Source organism: Anopheles stephensi, chromosome 3 (genome assembly GCF_013141755.1).
Source record: "Anopheles stephensi strain Indian chromosome 3, UCI_ANSTEP_V1.0, whole genome shotgun sequence".
NCBI classification, from domain to species: Eukaryota; Metazoa; Arthropoda; class Insecta; order Diptera; family Culicidae; genus Anopheles; species Anopheles stephensi.
Window position 1 is genome coordinate 88338228 of NC_050203.1, and position 20455 is coordinate 88358682.

Sequence of the window (20455 nt, forward strand, 5' to 3'; positions counted from 1 at the left end):
AGGCGCATGGTGTTTCATGCAGACACCTAACAAATATTGCTAGCCGATGGAAATGCTTGGACCGTCATGTTTGAAGATTGAGTCGTATCGTCTATAGTGAATTAGACCGGAAACATGTACCGAATTACTCACATTTCCACACATCGACGAGGTAATTGCGAATATTGTGAATATTTTTAAATTGTTGCATACAACTTCTATTGCCTTCGATTCAATTTCCTAGTACAGCATTGATTTATTTTTCGTGCAACTGCAAAATTTAATAGGCAAGATCTGCAGCGTAACCGATCCAAAACAAAAACTAGAAAGCTTACAATTTCATCCCGATCTGCTGGCAAGCTCCGGCAAACCACATTACCTGTGGTTGATTCCATTTCGCGTGTCAGAAGACTCAAATCGCCTATTGTTTGGCCACGTAACGGCCAAGATACGATGAGTATGGCAGTGTGCCAAAGGTAGTGTAATCTTATTTTCCCAGTAATACTTGGTTTGAAATTGAATTCAAGCCGGCGTGTTGTTCTTTACCACCCGGGATGGTTTTTCGTCGGAACACACCGGCTCGGGCAGAGCCTGAGTGTCTGTTGATTTTGGTGTCACGGAAGGCTTATTTGAGCCAGATTTTGAAATCAAAATTGGTTTCTTCGTACAACTCTCGAGGCAACCGGTCCAACTTTTGCCTGCTGCTGCCTACTGTTTGCGGCTGTTTTTCAGTTTCATCATTGCGAGAAAGATGAAATGTGCGGTGTGTTTGGTTTACGGGTTTGTTGACATTTCATAAGATCATGCTTTGCTTTTTCGTGGATTACGGAAGCTCAAACATTAAGTATCGCGTCTTGGTTGCAATACCGTCTCAGCGGTCTCACAGCTTCGTTGTAGGACGTTTTGTCGAAAGTGAATCTATTCTACCCATGATATGCATATTTTGCCATTCTTGAGGATCGGATATTACAATATCATTTGTCGTGAAGATGTAAAGCAGGATAATGTTTCCGTGTTCTCGATACTTGTAATCTAGCAAACAATCTGCGCTTGTACCCATATGTCAATTTTGATTCATAGTTCAACACCTTTGGTGCAGAACAATGTGATGTTTTGTCCCAAAATTTCCCTCTCGCTTAAGGAATAAAAAATCAACAATCAATACCATCAATATCGAATCACACAGAGGGCATTTTTCTCTTTGCGCTTGCGTTAGTTTTTTACTTAAAACTCATAACAAATGCATAAACAATTGTCTACGTGAAGCGCTCTGATGCGTGTTTAATACCACGAATAAAATATACATTTTCTGCTTCACACTTCCATGAATGTTAACATATCCCTTGCAGCAGACAGACACTACCCTGAGCCGCATTTGTTTTGCATGATGATGATGTTTGCCATTTGTTCTGGCCTAACTGAATCGCCATTAGAAAACGCGTACCGTTGGTGGTCTTTTTCAAGGCTTCCATGTGTCTGCCCATGCCATGATTCTTTGCCACTGCAAAACACTTGTATGTTTCGCGCAAACATTATCATTTTAGGGGTTTTGATATAGGTTTTCGTGTGTTGAACGTGACAGAACCACATGAAACGTGTACATGTTAGTACAACCGCAGCATGTGTTTTCATTTTATGTCTCTGTTATTGCTCTGAATGCTCCGAAAACGAAGGTTCAAGCGAAAATGGAAGAAAACACATTTTTAGAGAATCCTTTGCTCTGCGGTCAAGCCAACTTACTGACTAGAACATGTCTGTCGCTTAACATGAAGTATAAAAAAGGCTGCTAGAAATAATACAAAAAGTGACTAGAACTTAACGGAAAGTCCTGACCACAAACGCAACATATATTTCGCAAATTAAAATCATTCGGAAAAGCGAATTGGTCTGCATTTCTTAGAAATGTTTCATCCTGGAAAACAAATGCTGGAAATATGCTAACACAAACCAGTTCCGATTCAGTAGAGCGTATGCTTTTCGTATGAAGTATGATTTCTACTACCCCGTCTGGATGCGTCAGATCGAATGGAAGAAACTTTTTGGTTTCTGACAGGAGCTTATAGTATGTAACTACCAAACACTGAAGTAGCATCCAAAAACCATTCACTGTAGCTTTTGTTTTTAGCTCAAGGAAATATGGTTTTCTCAAAGTATGATATAGCTCATGAAAATGCTCTCCAGAAACAGAAGACTCAAACCTACTTTCATCGAACTGTCGACCCCTGTTTTGAAAGCCATGATTGGTAAAAAGCCCCCCTGTAAACCTTTCTCCTTATCGGTAGCCTTTAACAACGCAAGATAGGTAACGAACGGTGGCGATGCTGTACTGGATGCTAATGCTAATAGCAGCTTTCCGTCTTCGCGACAAACATTCGCGCAGTGCTATTCAAAATCAATGTACCGTGTAAAATGGTGATTTTCCATTCAGATATTTTCACACCACTCGCAGTCCAACGCAGCGGATGACGGTCGCCAGAGAGAAAAAAAACAGACCCAACGATGAACAAACGAGCATAAATTTATGACCAACCAGACATCAGCATCGAGCAAGCGTTTTCCCTGCAACCATTACCTCCAATTCCCGGGAGCCTGTGTGGAAAAGATGGTCAACGCTTTCCACGAAGCTTGAATGCTGCAAAACGAGGCGGCTTTGACACACAAAAGCCACGGAACACGACTACGGTACTGGCGTCAATAATGAATACTGCTTCTGCTGCGGATGTGTAACGAAAAGACGAAAATCACATCGCGAGACTTATCTGGTACGGCTCCAAGAAGCGTTCCAGGATTTAAGTACAGATATTACATTCTTCACGAATCCACTAAACTGACTGTTCAGGGTTTGAAGACGACGCCGGTTACCGGGCCGATCCATTGTATTTGACAATGGCGCAATTCTTGGAAGCTGCAAATAAGTCGAATCAGATTAGAAAGCACCACAGGAATAGGTGACGTGCGAGGTTTGTAAAATAAAATAAAATGCTCACAGAACGTAGTTCGGTGGCAAATGTTTGCTGGAAGTATTAACATTATCCTCCACGCTAAGGAAGGTACGTAAGTTAAAGAGTGCAGCCTCATTGGAGGATCCAATTAGCTACGAGCCGTTAACAATGCTGACGTTAAAAGTAAAGTTTGTGCAATGACAAACCAGCTTTCCCGGGAAATTGTTTCAATTCTGGTTGACAATATTTCACAGGCTTGTGTAATGGCTTTAAACTGCTTTGTCAAACGGATATTTCGAATATAATTTGAAATTTAATTCTATAACAGTAGACAGTTAGAGACTTTTGAAAATTAACATTAACTTCGCGTCCATTTACGCATTGACTTGCTCAATGAACCACAATTATAATCAACGGTTTTATTGTAGTCAAATAGTAAAACTTTTTTTTCCCCACTCATGACCAGAAAGGGCCAGAGTTCATTCACTTTGCCCTAAGCTCATCGCATCACCGGCAAATTTTCAGCGTTCATCTGCACCTTCGTGACGACCACCAGCACGTCCGCACAAAACCACACTCATACACAAATAAATGACGACAAACAAAACATGCTAACGCTCCCTAACACTACTCGGCAACACAGTCATCCATGCGCCCAGTGACCCAGTTCCGGCACCGGTTAGAAGTGCCATTCTAAACAGCGTTGGAGAAACGTTGAATGAAAAGCTTTACCATACGCTCAAGAGGAAAATCAAAGCTCGTTTGTGCGTGGTTGTGATGGAAACGAATTGTCCTGTTACCAATACCAATGTACACCGAGCTGTCAAAATTTACGCTACACATTTTTCTCCTCTATGAACTCCGAAGCGAAATGCTGTCAGTTTTTTTGGACTTGAAAGGAGAGGCACGAACCTTGTTTGCAGCATCTGACAGCATCGCTTATCTCCCGCAGGGAAAGACGCACAGTTTCGCATACAACTTTGCTCGCATCTCCAGTCTAGCTCCGGACATCAGCGTGGATGGTGGAGCTTTCGGGTGCTTAGAAGCGATCCTTACTAAATCCGCGTTCCGAGATATCCGAAGACACCTGGTGTGTGTTGTGTAGACAGCGTGGCAGTAGTACAACCACCAACAACCCAGTTGCACGATCGTGAGCTCTCTTATTCGAATGAAGCGAAGTGGAAATGGTTAGCTTAGAGTGAGAAACCTAAGTCGATTTGTGGTAAAAGGCAAGTGCTTGTATTTACCCCAATGGCGGTAGGATCTGTTGGCGGATTGTACGTGAACGTAAACGAGCCTGGATCGCCAATGCTGGAAACCATCCAGACGAGTCATTCGCCTGTGGAAAACCCCGGAAACCAACAACCATGATAATACAACGGTTTCCAAGACGGGAAACCAATTGTTCGGTGGGAGTTCCGTTCTGGCGGTCTCCACTTCTTGCCTGCCACACTGACAGTGCAATCGAGATCGTCGAGTCGCACGCTTCTCTGCATGGCATCCAGTGAAGTTGTGTACGTGAGTGTACGTGCAGCAAATGGCGGGAGGAAGTTATTTAGTGCACGATTTTACAGAATAATAATTCACCCCGCAATTGTGTGCTTGGGAAATGTTTGTGGATGTGTGTGTGAGCACGTGGGTCGCGTCCTCTACTGTACAGTGCTTCCGTACAAAAAGAAAAGAGCGCTAGAGGAGCCGGAAAAAAAGTTTCAGGCAAGCTTAGGTACAACCAAGATTCCTTAGTGTAGTAGAGAGTCCTCGCATTACTCTACAATAACTCCTACCGCGCGATGGACCATCGCAACGGCAAAATATCCTCTTCCATTGAAAGTCGGCTAAAGCCCATTGTGGAGTGAAATGTGGAAGCATTTTACCTTATGTTTTGTGTGTGTGTGTGCCGGTGGGTCGTCGCATAAAAATATTCGCATACATTACGCTTTATGGGCGATTTATAACATGAAGCTTCTCTGTCGCACATCAACCGAAGGAAAGCGAAGATGGTTGGTTCTCGTAGCCTTTATTCCAATCATATGTGTCCTCACGTGCGTGCTTGCGTGCATGTATCTATGTATCGGTGTAGGAGTTACGTGAGCGTTACTGCGTGTTCTCGTAAAGCAGAGCCGTTCGATACTGACGCAACGATAAAAGGCGTTAACGGAGTTTGCCTAAGAATATGCTACCTTTTCGTCTTGACAACTGTGTGTGCCTTGCAGCAGCCGGCACAAGAAAAGCACTCCTCAACCAAGCACGGAGATTAACGTGTTGACAGTGACGATAATGATGATGTGATGGGCGTCCGTGAAGCCTGAATCGCGGTAACATCGGCCGAAGGGGAGAGTCGTCGTAGTCGTAGTAGCAGTAGTAGGATAATAATTATGACGACGTTGACGATGGTGCTGACGATGCCGATGCTGATAATCTGCGATGTCTCATAATCATAACACAGTTTACCGAATTAATTCCACCGTGACTGGAAAAAGGGGGTTGAGCGACCGAACTTCCGTCCTCGTGATAGCGTAGAGTGTGAAGTGATCCTTGTATATGTGTGTGTATGTGTGTTCGTTGGAAAGGAATCCAAAATATTCAGATGAAACGACACCACCCCAACAACGAGATATTCTTCCTCTGCGCTTGATTTCTACACAGAAGTTTAAAGAAAGTCCCCTGACGCAGGAGTTTTGCCGAACAATGTCGGCGGAATCCAACGCCCGTTAAGCCTTTGCTTTACGACTTATGTTGCGGATTGGAACCTCCGCCACTACGCCACTACGGCAGATCGTTTGATAATCCTTTCGATTGAGTGGTTTTCCTTCTGATTTTCTTACCTTTCTTCCCGAAACACCGCAACCGAAATGTTATTCGCACGCGTCGTATATTCTCTCGAAAAGCTCGTTCTAAATTGTGATGAATGAAGTGTTTCATAGTTTAGTGTTGCCGGAGGTTTTTACCGCCGAATCCTTCGCAGCGATAGAGGGCAAAGGCCATAAAATGAAGCTTCCTGGGTGGTGATCCTACGAGCCATAAAAGCGTAAACGAGCCCAAACCCCATCTTCGTTCGTGCGAGCTAATGTTGAGAAGTGGATTGTGTGATTATAGAGAAATAATGCTTCGCACGTCGAAAATTTAATATCTTCCCGTCTTTTGGCTTGCGGCTGGATTTGGTTCTCGGATTAGGGGCATTTTGTTGCTGTTTTCTTGACGCATAAAAGTGCGTGCCAATTGTGTGGATGAGAGAAAAGGGGAATAAATTATGGCGAACGGTTCCACAAAACATCCCACACACAAACAAACGTAAATACAAAGTACGGAAGGAAACAGCTGTTACCGAGTGCGTATTTCAGGCTTTTGAGGTAAGCATAGCAAAGTGAAAAACAAACCACCCAAACACATCATTGCACACCACCATCACCATATCTTTTCACACCTTCGCAGCGTGTAAATTGACCCTTGAGAAGTTGGTAGGATTTTTATTCTGTTTTTCACTTCAGCTCCCTTATCTTGTCTCGCCTTAAGAGGACGTAGGCTTTGTTGCAGAAAAACTCAGAAAACCCCTCTACAACCTCAATCCTGGAAAACTTCGACTGCTGCTTCTCCTGAATAGCAAAACTTAAAACTTTTTCAACACCTCGACAATAAGCGGACTCTACTGTGGGAGTGTTTCTTGTTGAAATCACCAACGCAAGTGCTTTACCTTCACACATACAAAAACCAACCAACAACAGAACTCCGCATAGGAAGGAGTTCTAATGGCGACGAAAACAAATAATAATATTCCGGCAAGTTGTTAGGATTTCCGAGGTTCCGCAGTCAAGTGCCGTATTGCAGGGGTGCTGTTTGCTGTAATTCAAAACATGAAATTTAATAAGTTTCGACATCTTTCCGCCGACTTGTTTGTTTGGTGTTTGTTGGAAGGAAGGTTGTCGAAACGGCAGGAGGGAAAAAAGTTTTGACAAGACCATCGACTTTAGCCTATCGGTAACCGTAGCTGGTTGGGCTACTTAAATGGTTTACTGGATAATTTACGGCGGAATAACTTCCACCACTAAACACACTGAACTTTTATATTTTTACACATCGGAGAGTCATCAAAAGAACTTCCAACATTCCTTGTTAAGTCAAATCAATGACGACGAATTAATAGTTCTACGATCATCGGTTTTATCGAGGCTCTATAAATATCATTCTTTGTTGAGAGCTCAGGCAAGCAAAGAAAAATTGCCCACAATTTTCCAAGCTTATGAGAAGAGTTCTAACATCAACCAACACTCTTTAGAAGCTTTTTCCTTAATTTTTCCAATTCAACTTTATCTGATTTGATATTACTTTAATCTTTTTTTCTTTAAATAGTTTCTTAGTACCCGTGTTCACAAAGGGTTGGAAGAGGCAATTTATGTTTTTTTCGGCGTGTGTGCGTGTTTAACTTGATATGCAAAATACGCTTATCACATCGAAAAAGAAAAGGGTTTTCCCGCACGATGACGATGTAGGCAATAACTTTTGCGAAAGGAAAAACACGCCTTCGTTGAACCTTTCTGTTTTTCTTCCTTCAGGTCGAAGGTGTTATCGATGTCACATTGCAAGTTTGACGCTGGATATTTATGTCAACCATAAGTGAAATTTATAACCAAGCTTATAACACTCTCCTTCTCTTCGGGACGTCCTCACATTTCTATTCTATTGGAAAGGAGTTCTGGCTACAATGCTGCTTCCCTAATAGTACTCGTCAAGATCCATGAATAATATGGGACTATTACGAGCACATTACGTTCCAAGGCCGTCATCCCTAAAAGGACCTAAGAAACGCCTTGATCTTGAACATCACTCGGCCGACCCAATACATATGCCCGATTGTTTAAGGACGATAGCAACAAAAAGCTGCCTCTACGCTTGCCTATCGTGTGCAGGGAACGAAGTGTTTATTGGGCCTAAACCTTGTGCCTAAACAAAAGCTCGCAAATAAGGCTTTTCGGGTTGCTTCAATCCAGTGGAGACCGCACACCTAGAACCGTATTCCTTTGTTCTTACAGATAGCCATTTTCATGATGCTCAAGAAGTAAGAAAAACGCAAAGACGAGTGAAAATAACCGGACTGGGATGTAGCAGCTACGTAATAAAACCAACAAATGTGCAGCCATGACACAACCCACAAGAAGGGTTTATAATGTGGAAGAACTCCACTTTGTTATCTTCCTTTCATTGCACAGAATGCATTACCGTACCCATTGTGCTTACATGAAGATGATCTTTCTGACATTGAAAGGTGACGTCTATTTTCATACAGCATACGAGCAGTGCTTTTATCTTGCTTTGTGCGTAGCCCGCAAAACAATGCCTTAAAAAGCACATTGTAGCGACCAACAGGATGTTTAACATCGATCAGCCCATTATGACATGTCCCCTGCTTCATGGCGGACTCCGGAAATACGCACATTTTGTAGGGAATGTTTGCGATAACAGGATGGCGCGATTCTTAACCATCTTCCCGTCCGCTTTGTTCAACGGTTTGATTTATGAGCTTTAAAACAATGCTCGTTAGTTAGGGATACAAGAGACGAAAGGAGTATCTACTCACGAATGTTTAAGAGGTTCTAAGTAGAGCTACAACATGGCGACGCACACACTTACTCGCAAGAACACATCCAAAACAATGAAAAGGGATCTCAAAGCACCAGGAAACGCGACGATGATTCATGTCGTGGAGAAGTGCTTGCCGTTGGCGAACATGATTCGTGACAGATCAACCAACATGTGAACATGCATTATGAAAGTGAGCACGTGTGCAGAATACTTGTAAGCGCGCTCCAATATGCTAAACTTCCTCCCTCGGAACTCACACGCCGCCTGTGCGAAGTAACCAGCAAGCTTGGTGGTAGATCGTTATCAACTTGCAGAAGAATCTCAATAAATGAAGTGTGAGAAAGTTATGAGCGCGTACTTAACGACATCACTTAACGTTATAATGACACTTTGCGCCCGGAGAATGTCTTCATTAGCAACTTTTGACGGTGAAAATTTTTATTGAAGGAAGTCTCAGTTCATATGACTGAAGAGTAGCGAGCTCTGTAGTTGAATATGGTGCATTGGATCTTCAAGTTGAGCATATTCATAAAACTCCATGTCGTACACTACCATTTACTTTCCCAATCATCTTCAAACACAAAGCAAAGTACGCCACTAATCCTAACCGGCATGAAACACACAAACAACCAGCCAGAATGATCGAAAGAACGATGTCTAAACTTTTCGGTTCGACCTTCATCATCGAACCTGGGGTCGACGCCTTCAACGAACTCAAAGCATTGGATGTGTTGCATTAACAAATTAATTTCCTTTCCCGCCGTTTTCCTTCTTGTTCCTTCACCATGCTAAGAGAAAAGTGTTTGAATTTTCACCGAAGAGGTGTTGCAGTAGCAGCGTGACTCGTTTTCCGCCCTTCGAAGAGGAAAGTAAACTTTGGGTGAACTGTAATTTTTAAACTCCCTACAACTCTTACGACCACTTTCCGCTTGCTCACGGCTCTGTTCATGTTGACAAACACAAGCTCCTACTCTTTCCACATTGTCCTGAGCCCGACCTCTTTTCTTTCCGAACTTTGTTACGGAAAATACTCCAACCGAGACGCGTGTGTCCTACTTTCTCACAGGTACTCCATTGGATGATGGTCCTAATCAGTGTAAGCGTCGAGACCGCGTGATGGCTTCCTTCAATTTTCCATTCATGGTTTTGGCGGGCCGGCTTTAAACTCTTGAAAAACACCCATCACTCTGTCATTTGCGGAAGCTCTCGTACGTCACACGTCTTGTAAGGTGATCCTTTTGGGAATATTATGAATGGGATTTTATGTTCCGTCAGCTTCCAATGTTTTTGTCGTTCCCTTTTTTGGACGAAGGAGTGCTTCAGGCATAAAATTTCCAAAACAAGCATTAAACATCTCCGTGTTCCTTCTGCTGTCTCGAACACTGAGTAATCTGCCTTACACGCGACGAGGATATGGGGAACGGCATTTTTCAGAAGACAAACTCCTCAATACGCTCTCACACGCGATGTGTCGTTTTATGGTTTTTGAGTACCTAAACTAGCAGAACGCTTTGATCCTAGCGAATAAAAAAGCAGTTTCATTTGCGCAATTCGATTTAATGTTACATGATTGCGTCGCCCTATTTATTACCGTGCACGTCTGTCGAAACAAATTGGAGCACAAGAAGTCTTTTCATAAGATCCTCGCAATGTACCACAATCGCAAGAAAAGGAGAAGACCTTCGTTCTTTCCACGATCATTTCCTTATGTTTTACTCTGACTTGGTAAAGACATTACTTAAAATTGCATTTCAATCGTCGCTCGACTCAACAACTGACATCCACACGATAGCTTTGCGTGCGGGCTGTGTCTTAAGCGAGCTTTGCAGTAATGTCCTGTTTTCATCAACTCAACAGTCCTTCTCCGCCTTTTCTTTTAACTCTCAACTTCACACATTCGAAGTTTCTCTCACTATTTTCCATTCTTTATTTGCCTATCCATCTTCATAAGTGCAAACATGTGACTTCACCCGACTGACTCACACGTCTTCCTCAACCAGACCCCTGTTCCTCAACGCCTGCACTTCTGGTCAACAAACCAGTCACGTACTTTAAATTGTGAACAAATATCTTCAACTTTATTACATTCCCGGGCACCTTCCAAGTGCTGGCTGTCCGGTTTTGCTCTTCTCGTCTCAATTGCTCAATCTCACACGCTCCGCAAAGCCCAACAGTGGTGTCCCTCACACACACACATCGTTACACCATCGGCTCACATTTCATTTCACCGTTGGGTGAGCGGGTTTATTGAAATTTTTCCATCTGCATCGACAGGACAGTAGCGCCATTCTCCCAAAGGGGACACCCAACGTGTGTGGATCAATATGGTGGAGATTCCTCTGGTAAAAATCCTCCGGTGGCCAGCTGCGACCTAACGATTCGGTGAAACACATATGTGTTTGTGTATGTGTATTTATGTGTGTGTGTGTGTGTGTGTGTGTTTTCGCTTGGAAGAGCTTTCAAGAATTGGAGACGAGATGACAACCGCCCGAGAGACGAATGCAAACGAATGAGTTGGCGCATAAAAAGTCAAAGCCTTCGCACAGCAACCACGAAAACAACAAATCCCAACTCCACATCACATCACATCACATCGAGCGGTGGGACATTAAAATGAAATACTGGAAATAACAGGCAGAACAGAAACAGAAGGTGGATGGAACCAAATGGTAAACACAAAAGAAGATATGTCACGGTCACAGAGAGCAGAGCTCTGTTTTTTTGAAGCAATGAGCTTAAAGCAGAACAATTCTGGATAGGTACACACGTTATGGAACCTCCTATCTCTGCGTCAATAGAAAACATTCTGTATGATGGAAAGAAAAAAAAACCGCTAAAGAATGAGATACAATCAGCAAGCATGCCATCGCAAGAACGACTGCGAGCGAAATCAAATGAATGTCGCAAGTCGAGATCATTTGAAGACACACAAGGACGTACGAACGTGACGACGGCGAAAAGGACGAAACACAGTATCTTGAAGCAATCTTCAACTCTTGCCTGACAGCGAAAGATGTAGACATATAGACTCAACGACACATCTCAGTCAACTTCATACGGCACGAGAACTGACGAAAAATAAATCACCAGCCACCGAACCATCTACAGATGGCAGTTCATCATTCCGAGCTTCAAGGCAACAAAAAAAGACGCACCAAACTCGGCAGTAGGTCGAGAAGTTTCAAGAGGCTGAAGGTGTCGTTAAAATAAGTGATTTCCTTTTTTGTGATGGATCGGTTTGAATGCCATTTTGAGTGGATGTTCTCGTTCGAAACGATGAAAAAAATGGCACATAATCTCCATTTAGTTTTATAAACTATGGCCGATAAGGATAAGTATCGTTCCAAGAAAAGGCCTTACTCCTGTCGGACAGCATTTCAAGGAAATCTGAACAAAACTTAATGCATGTGTCATCAGGCCTGCGGTTCCGGTGATGAAGAGGTGGTCGATACAAATAACCTCTGAAATAACAAAACTCAACTCATGTTCGTTTAAAAACCTCAGCATTATCTTCGGTCCTCAAACGGAACACCACACACACGCACATACACTTCGATGGTACGGCGACGTTTCTCCTAATTGGATAAATGCTTGCACGAAACCCCTTGGGGTAGGACAAACGACCACTAGGTTTCATCCAAAAATAAGACTCTTCTGCAAACTCCAAAGACACAATTCTTGGTGATCACTTTGCAAGAACTTTCCCGTCACTTCCAAGCACCCCCTACAAGCCCCAATCCCTCCCCAGATGACCAAAAAATCCCAAATTCGATTGCTAAACCTTCCTGAAAATCCTTCGCATTTCACATTGTTCTACACCCACAGTCACATGTGCTGCTAGAGCTCATGGAAATTTCCGTTTTGCCCTCGCATTTTCTTAGGAGCTTCGTTTGCATAACGAGCAAACTACCGACCAGGGCTGGCTTTTAATTGAATCTAAATCCAAGAAACTGGAACACGCAAAACGGATGAGATCAACTTGAACAACCAAGCTCTGGTGGTCGGAAAGTTCTTTGGTGATAACTTTGGGAACAATCATGTGAAACGACGGGACACATTTTATTGTGGGAACTGTTTTTAAGGGGCACAGACACACATCGAAGAAATGTTTGTGCTCGTAAGTGAAAAGTGAACATGAAAGGACTTTGAAAAATGAGCTTCAGGCCATTTTGGGACTTGGGACAAAGCCTCCGGAGAAAAAAAAACCACCCCAAAAGGCGACTGAAGGCTGTGACCAAAAAAGGTTAATTTAATTTCTGGGTACGTTTTTCTCGATCGTTTGTTCCTTTATCCATCCTCGATTGGCTTACCTCATCGGGCCTTCTGGAAGCAATCTGAGTCCTGTGTTTCCTATTCCTGCTTCACAGCATTCCTGGCCGAGATTCATGGGCGTCTCGGGGGAGATGTTCTCTAATTTATTTCGTCTCATAAACGGGTTTTTCCAACCCAAACCTCCGAGTCGACCATTCGGCAAAAAGATTCAATCTTTGACTCTAACGTACGTACTTCCCTTTTCGAACGAGAAGAGTGATGAATTCGGGGAAATCTGTGCAAACAATTATCATCCCAAGGCTTCAGAATTGGAAGAGACAGATTTCAAACGATAAAAAAATAATCCGTGCCGATTGAAATGTCTTAAATGCTAATCAATGACAACTTTGTAGCGTGGTAAGATGGAGTTGGTTCTTAAAGCAATTCTCTAAGCCACAAGATCATGATTTAAGACTATTTTGAATGGTTTAGAGTCATGCTTTTTCTTTGTCTGTCTCTCGTCTTCAAAAAACATTCCAATACGTTGCCCTTCAGATTTCGATTTCCATCCCGATGGGTATGATCCCTATCTATCGAAGGGCAACCCGACAAGCACATCCTTTGAAGCACACACGAACATCCTTTCGCATCAATTCGGGGTTGACAGTTTGACAGCGAGATGCTTAAAAGGACTGATACCCATGCAAACCCAACCAGCATATCTCCCTTTTATGCTACAGGGTCGCTTTATTTTCCCCTCTCGGTGAGGCTAAAACGATGATGAAAAATCACAACACGTGTCTCGTTTTTTGCTTCTGGTTTGCCGTCGATTTATGCTGAAATATTTGATCGGATCAAAGAATCAATCGTCGGCTCTGAGGGCGGTTTCCCATTGCGTGTTTGTCAGCAGATGATCTTTTGATTTGAAATAGGTTCAGTTGTTGTTGCATGAAATGGTAAGCTTGATGCACAAAAGGTTTATATTATGTTAGGGAATATTTACAAATTCAGATTCTCTTAGAAAAAAACTCTTCAATTACCGTCACAACCATGTTGCGTTCAACCTAATTGAACCGTAAGCTTTCAATAAATCAGTGACCAAAGATGATTCTGATGAAGCAGGACAAATTGTCTATGCCCTAGCCAACACCGAAGGACATTCGATTCCCTGACCGGAAGCTGCTCCACAGCAGCACTCGTATCCTTATCGCTACGCCCTCAAGGGACATCTTTACACCCGTGTTTTGCTCTATAAATTCGCAGAACCGGCATCTCTGGAGACAACAGTTGTTTCTCGAACAGAACATTCTCGCTTCGATCACTTATCGTACAAAACAGACATCGGTCGGTGATAGGATTTGTGACTGAGAAGGCTTGTTTGTGTAACATTTTCCACAACAACAAACTCGTAACAGCAGGAGATTGAGCTAAACGAAGCAAGAGAGAGAGAGAGAAAAGAGTAACTTAACGTAAAACTGGGCGATGTAAAGAATACAACAACACAGCCAACATCTATTCCAGATGACGATTAGAAACGACGAAACACTTTTCCGTCCCCCGACAATGCGCTTTCCGGAGATCGGAATGGATAGATATATGGTCAAAAATTCATTATTGATGGCACTCGTTGGTTGTTGGATTCCAAAGTTTTGGTTCTTTTCTGTGTATTTCTTTCTTCACTCTTTTACCCATTCTCCCTAACTCTACTCATGTTTCCGTTAGTCAACAACGATGAATGACCGTTTTTGGAAGCACGTGTAGAAAAACTCCAACTCTCCGAACATGGCCATCCCCGGATATCCGCTTCCTTGCAAGGGAAATTCGATCGAATTGGACTGAAGGGATGAAAATCAGCATCAGCAAGCAACAAGAAAACTTCCGACCAAGCCAAACAACCACCACCAACACGATGGTAAGAGGCCACAGCACAGCAACAACAACTTCTGGATAACATTTAGTCAGCAAACGATGGAACGATTTTCCTGCAACGCTTGCAAAACTCCCCGACATGAGCATACTTTGCATAATGTACCGAGTGTATCGGTCGATTTTTGACATTATGCGAACGCTTCATCGAACAAAGTCCCATGGGAAACATGCCGGCGTAGGGATGAGCTACACATATTCATGAGCTTTAAAAAACAATCAAACATGGTTCATATTCCCGTGCAAAGTATCGACGTTGCATGGTTAGACAATGTATGCTGTGTGTTATTTTTCGCCTGAAAACATTCACCTTGCTTAACGTCAATCAAAATTGCTTAAAATTGATGCTTGAAAAGCTAAAACCCTACAATTTTTAGCAAATCAATCAACTAGATCAACAGTGTGTGTCTTGCATATGAGCCTTAGATGAGCTTCATCTGAATTATATCTTATCATGATGTGATGGACGGGATTGTTATCCTTTCAAAAGTGTAGTAAATTTAATAGAATAATATAACACGATAGATTCATTGTTAAAACAGGCTTGTAACATTGAAATTCTGCTTCCGTTCGATGAACCAGCGATCTGCTAATGATGAGCAAACAATCATTTAAATTCATTTTATATACCAATTAATAAGACCAACAGTCTTAGCCTATTGTCGTCGTCATTATCCATACGAAATAAATAATTTTCACCATCATTTGCACCATCATTTTTTTCCTGCCCACCAACATAAATGCGCCCATAATTGACCTCAAATAAACCGATTCCATAAATAGCCATTTCGCAGCACATTAACCGCAGATTTCATTTTGGGCTCGTTTATTTCATCTTGGAGCCGCTGTCAACCTTACAATTACCATAATTCAACATTCCGATGTATTTAACTTCGAACCGTATCATTAATCAAGCTACCGGACGATGGCAAAGGCTTCAATCACCACGACGTCAATACTGCCAATTTTGATGCATTATTCATGTTCGTCGACCCAGTTCAGCGGGCTGCCATTGTAGCCGTTAAAGTGGTCATTACGTTATTGCCAAGCTCGCGTTAACCCGCCCGAACACCCCCTTTTTGTGTGAAGTGTTTTGGCTCAAGTTCAAGATGTTTACTTGAGTGCATTTTAAAGAAGATTCGGCTGCATCGGTTACAAAGCACCTGCCAAGCGAATTTTTAATCCTGAATATGGTAAAATCAAATCGCTCCCTGTTTAATTCGTTTTACTTCCAATCAATTCAATTTACTCCCCGATCGTCTGATTCAATTTGTGCAGTCACAAACTTATTTTGTGCAACAAAGCATAATAAAATAATCCATTAAACAGCTTGTCTCCGCTGTTCCACTGTTTGCCATGGCTCTAATACGGTTGCAAACATCTTGCTCCGGTGCTTCGGTTCAACGATTAAATGGCACCTAGAAAATATGCACAGGACTTATAAATTCTTCTATCTGGATCCCTGGAGCTCCTTCTGCTTCTTCACATCTAGGGCACGCTTGGGTTGCTCGAACACAGGGCAAGCAGAACGTTCCGACGGCGTACGGAAAAGAGCAATTCGCTCGCTCAAGCGTCTCCAATCAAGCGATTATAAATGCATTTTTAAAATGCATCGCACCGAACATCGTTGGGGCGTGAAATGGCATTATAAACTAGATTTAAAGCATATGAACAGGGGAAAAGCGTTTAACCAGTATCGATTATAGGTGGGAATTTATTCCAATAAACATTTATTTCTGTGATCTATTTAACAAATTGCACCACATGATTGAATTATTTTTGCATATAAAATTTAGTTTAATTTTTTGAAAATTTTTTTTCGTTAGATCAAACAGCTTTGCATACTAATAATTTTACACAAAGAACACGATAGAAAACTTCAACTTCAACTGCAAAAATGGTTCCGATAAACTACAGGGCCATTGAACTTCATTCACATTCACTACAGTACTCCAAACGAGGACTGATAAAATCCAGAGCAAAAACAACCTACACTTCATGGAATCAAAGTAAAAAGTATAAAAACAGAGCGTGGGAATATTGCTATGCTCAAGGTTTGCGCATAACATTTATCTAGCCAACATATACAGCGTTTCTCGAGCTCTATTTTCCCAACTCCGAGATCTGGAACAGGATAAGCATACTTTTTTTGCTGGGAAAGCAACACGTCCAATCCACAAACACATACACCGACATTAGAGAAAATGTTGTGCCATGTATCCAGACACCGTCGAGTGAAGTTATAGGAGGATGTTGCTATGTCTGTGGTTTATGTTACGGTTATTGGATTAGTTGTTTGTGAGGGCAACGGCCTCCGGCAAGCATCGGAAGCATCGGCCAAGTGTCCGAGAAGTGTTTGCCCTGCTGGTTCCAGAACGCTATGCCTGAGCTATGTTTGATGAATAAATCATAAATCAATTTACGCTCACAGCCACACCACATGTGTTAGTGGGCGCGCGCGTTTGATGGTGATTCCGTCGTCGGCTCTAATGGCCGCCAATGCCCTATTATCGATGCATCCAACATACTCACAGAGTTGCTGTTTTTCTGCTCTTTGCAAGCAGCATCGGCATTTTATTGATCGATGCTCTTATTTGGACGCTCTATCATAGACACCGTAACTCTATTTTGTAGGCCCGTAACGTCCCATACTCAGACGACCCTATCCCACCATCCCTGGGCCACCTTTTGATACCAGTTTGGCAGCTCTGGCAGCTGTCAGAACTGGTCAGGATAGCAATTTGATTAATTAACCTACATTCAATTTATTGTCACTTTTAGCAGCCCAGCCGACCTCGTAATCACACGTCAAACGAGATTCGTCCAGCGAGGCCTATGACTGGCCATCTTTTTGTTTGGGCGCCATCAAACACGTACATCAAACACGGGTGAAAAAATCGCACTGCTTTTAGACATCGCTCAAAGTTCCAAAGGCCCATCAAACGAGGCTTAAAAGGTTCTCCATGTCTACTCGTTCCCCAGGTCAAATGGTCCAGCAGTTCGGGACACTCATTTGCGTAACTAATTGATGCGAAAGAATATTTATTCACTTTTCACTCTTTGACCCGCTACGTGTAAGCCCTGTTTTTATGAAACTCTTTGAACACAAGGCAAGTGAACACATTCTCCCACTTGCCAAGCGATATCGTTCGTAGTCGTTGGTGCCAAATTTGTCCGACTGGCCTGTTTTTGTCCCTCATTTAGAAAAAAGGAAAGCAGATAAAAAGAACGGGTTAGCCATTCAAGGCTCTAAACGAGGCGTATCCCTCATTTGCGTATTCATACAAGCGACACACATAGAAAGGGTTTGGTCCTGCGAGAACCTCTTCGATATAAATGAATCATATACGGTTCTCTATTTTGTTTGAATCCGATGATCGAGATAAGCCGGTGATGATGAGGAACTTTCTAATCCTTCGTGGGATTTAATTACCGGCAGACGAAAAAACGAACGAATAAACTTTCGGATAAGCCCTCGGTCGATTATGAATCGATTGAACTTTTGGGAAACGAAAGGTGTACACTCGTTTAAGCACTAATCGATTGAGCGTGAGGGATTATTTTAAATTCTCGTGAATATATTTTCCAGAGAGTTTAATGAACTTAAAGCAGCTTTGGTTTTCTTAAACCGCCTCATAAATAAAGCCAATTATTAAAGTGAACTATGAGATCCCTCTTCTTATTACCCTATAAACGCCTGTTTAGAAAACTTCCATCAGCTCTTAACGCCTCATCAACGAAAATTATTGACCATTTAACAAAGTGATTCTTTTTCATTGCCAGCAAAGATTAATCTTCTTCGATTCCGTCTGTGATTTGAGGGCCTTAGCCAACGCCAGGTAGCATACAGTTTTTATCGCCACATATATTCATGTCCACGATCAAATACATTGCCACGGCCAATCTCCGGAAGCCAACCCTGCGGGCGAAAGTGATTTGTTTCCCGATCGAAAGGAATTCCGTGTTTCATCCCATTTGATCCTTTTACGGCAGCCGAGGCACAAATCCCGCGCAGTCACGCACCGGGGCAAGTTCACTGCACGATGAATAAATTCGTTAAACTCCCCGGAAAGTCAAATACTGCTCGATGCGAGGCACGTCCGCAATACTTAACATGGCCCCGCGTCGAATAATGGAGGCAAAACGCTATTGATTTAGGCCCGTTTTACCGGAATTCGTGATTGCGTGGCTTATGTAAGTCGGAAGCGGTTGTTATTTTGGCCCGGTTGGCTCGTGGAAATGACGGTAACACTCGCGGGGAAACGTGAAAATTGCATCGAAAGCTTAGGGTATCCTGAGGAAATCCTGATCGATAAATCAAATTATCGATCATGATAGCGAGTGCCGAGCTACCCATGTTGTTCATGCACAGAAACAATCATCGGGAATCCTATTCAGGATGTTGTTGGTATTAAACGCGGGTTTAATTTGTTTCCACAAACTTTATTACAATCTCTTTAGTCCTTCCAGTAGAAACGGTTTTCATGTGGAGAAAAAATGTTAAGAGGTTGCGATAGCATAAGGAGAAAATTTCTCCTTTTAGTTTACTTCATTTAATACTAAAACACCAACATCATCCCCAATTCATCTCAAGGAACCCCTCTAATCATGAGCTACCAGGCGTCTCCATCAACCATCCACATTCAGGAATATCCTCACGTTTTCCAACCAAAACCAGCAAGACATGAAGCCGTCACCTTTCGTTTCTCTTTTCCAGCTAATGAACTAACCCAATGATAACATTTATTGGTAAAATTATACCTCTCCATTAATCGACGAAACTCACACCCAGCCCAAACGCTCACCCTGACTAACGCATGAGTGACTTCACCGCTCGTTGCTGAAACGCTATCACGCAACAAAACCGGCGTTAATCACATGACCAATGATGAGAGCGCGTGTAGCCAAACGAACACATACTCCTGGAAGGAAAAATATCCTCACGACACAAAAATAGCACTTGAACGCGATCAACAAGGGCTAATACGGAACGATGGGAAGAAGAACGGACGAAACCTGCTCACGGCAACATCATCGGTACGAGCTTTAAGGAACACGCCATAGCTACCACTATTAGCTTGAAGCGGATCTCAAGTGTGCTCGTTAGCCCGTTGCCCAACAGCCGAGCGCTTAGCCGAGTCTTTTCCGTTGCCCGATGATCCTTAGCACCCTTGCCTAGCTGGAGCATCTACCGCTTCACCATAAGCACCAGCTACATAAATACATTATCGTGGTTTCCTCGCCTGGAATTCTCTTTCTTTTCATTGGCTCCAGCTGCTGCCTCGTGCTGAGAACCGTTGCTTGTTCGCTTGATTCGGAAACAGCCTTAATAGGATAAATCATTCCACCGAATTTGGTCCAAATGTTTGGAATCATGATTAAACGAACAAGCAAATCAACGGTGAGCATCAGCCGGTAGATTGATCTGTAGGACAGAAACAAAACGCACACTGGACCTAAAATTCACTTACGCTCAGTCATTCGAGTGAACTGTTCCTGGAAGGTTAATGTTTATCTTTCTAACTTTACTTATCAATGAGCTCTTAAAATTTGTTATAGAATGGATAAAATACTTTAAAGCGCGTACTTGTGGCAGCCAAACGAATATTTTGTTTGGCAGAGTTTTTCACCTCGTTATTGTCTGTATGACTGCTAATATGGTTGGTTTTTTCTAGGAATGCACAGAAACACAGCGAAATACATTGGAAATTTGTCTCCTTTTCGATTGGAAAAAATAACTTCAGCAACACTAATAAATCATAGTCGCGATACATATCAAT

The 20455-nt window shown here is 42.6% G+C and overlaps 2 protein-coding genes across 6 annotated transcripts in view; one reads left to right on the forward strand and one right to left on the reverse strand.

Annotated features, from left to right (window-relative positions):
- LOC118514144 overlaps positions 1-20455 on the reverse strand; it is a 182098-nt gene that overhangs the window by 115406 nt on the left and 46237 nt on the right. The window lies entirely within an intron of this gene.
- LOC118514142 overlaps positions 3917-20455 on the forward strand; it is a 60897-nt gene continuing 44358 nt past the window's right edge. For 3 of the 5 annotated variants that reach the window (XM_036060749.1, XM_036060745.1, XM_036060747.1), the window contains exon 1: positions 4160-6271. The gene's annotated coding sequence lies outside the window, so the exon portion shown is untranslated. Of the gene's footprint in view, positions 4072-4159; positions 6272-20455 lie in introns of those variants that run through there. The other 2 variants (XM_036060746.1, XM_036060748.1) reach the window with 2 other exon arrangements.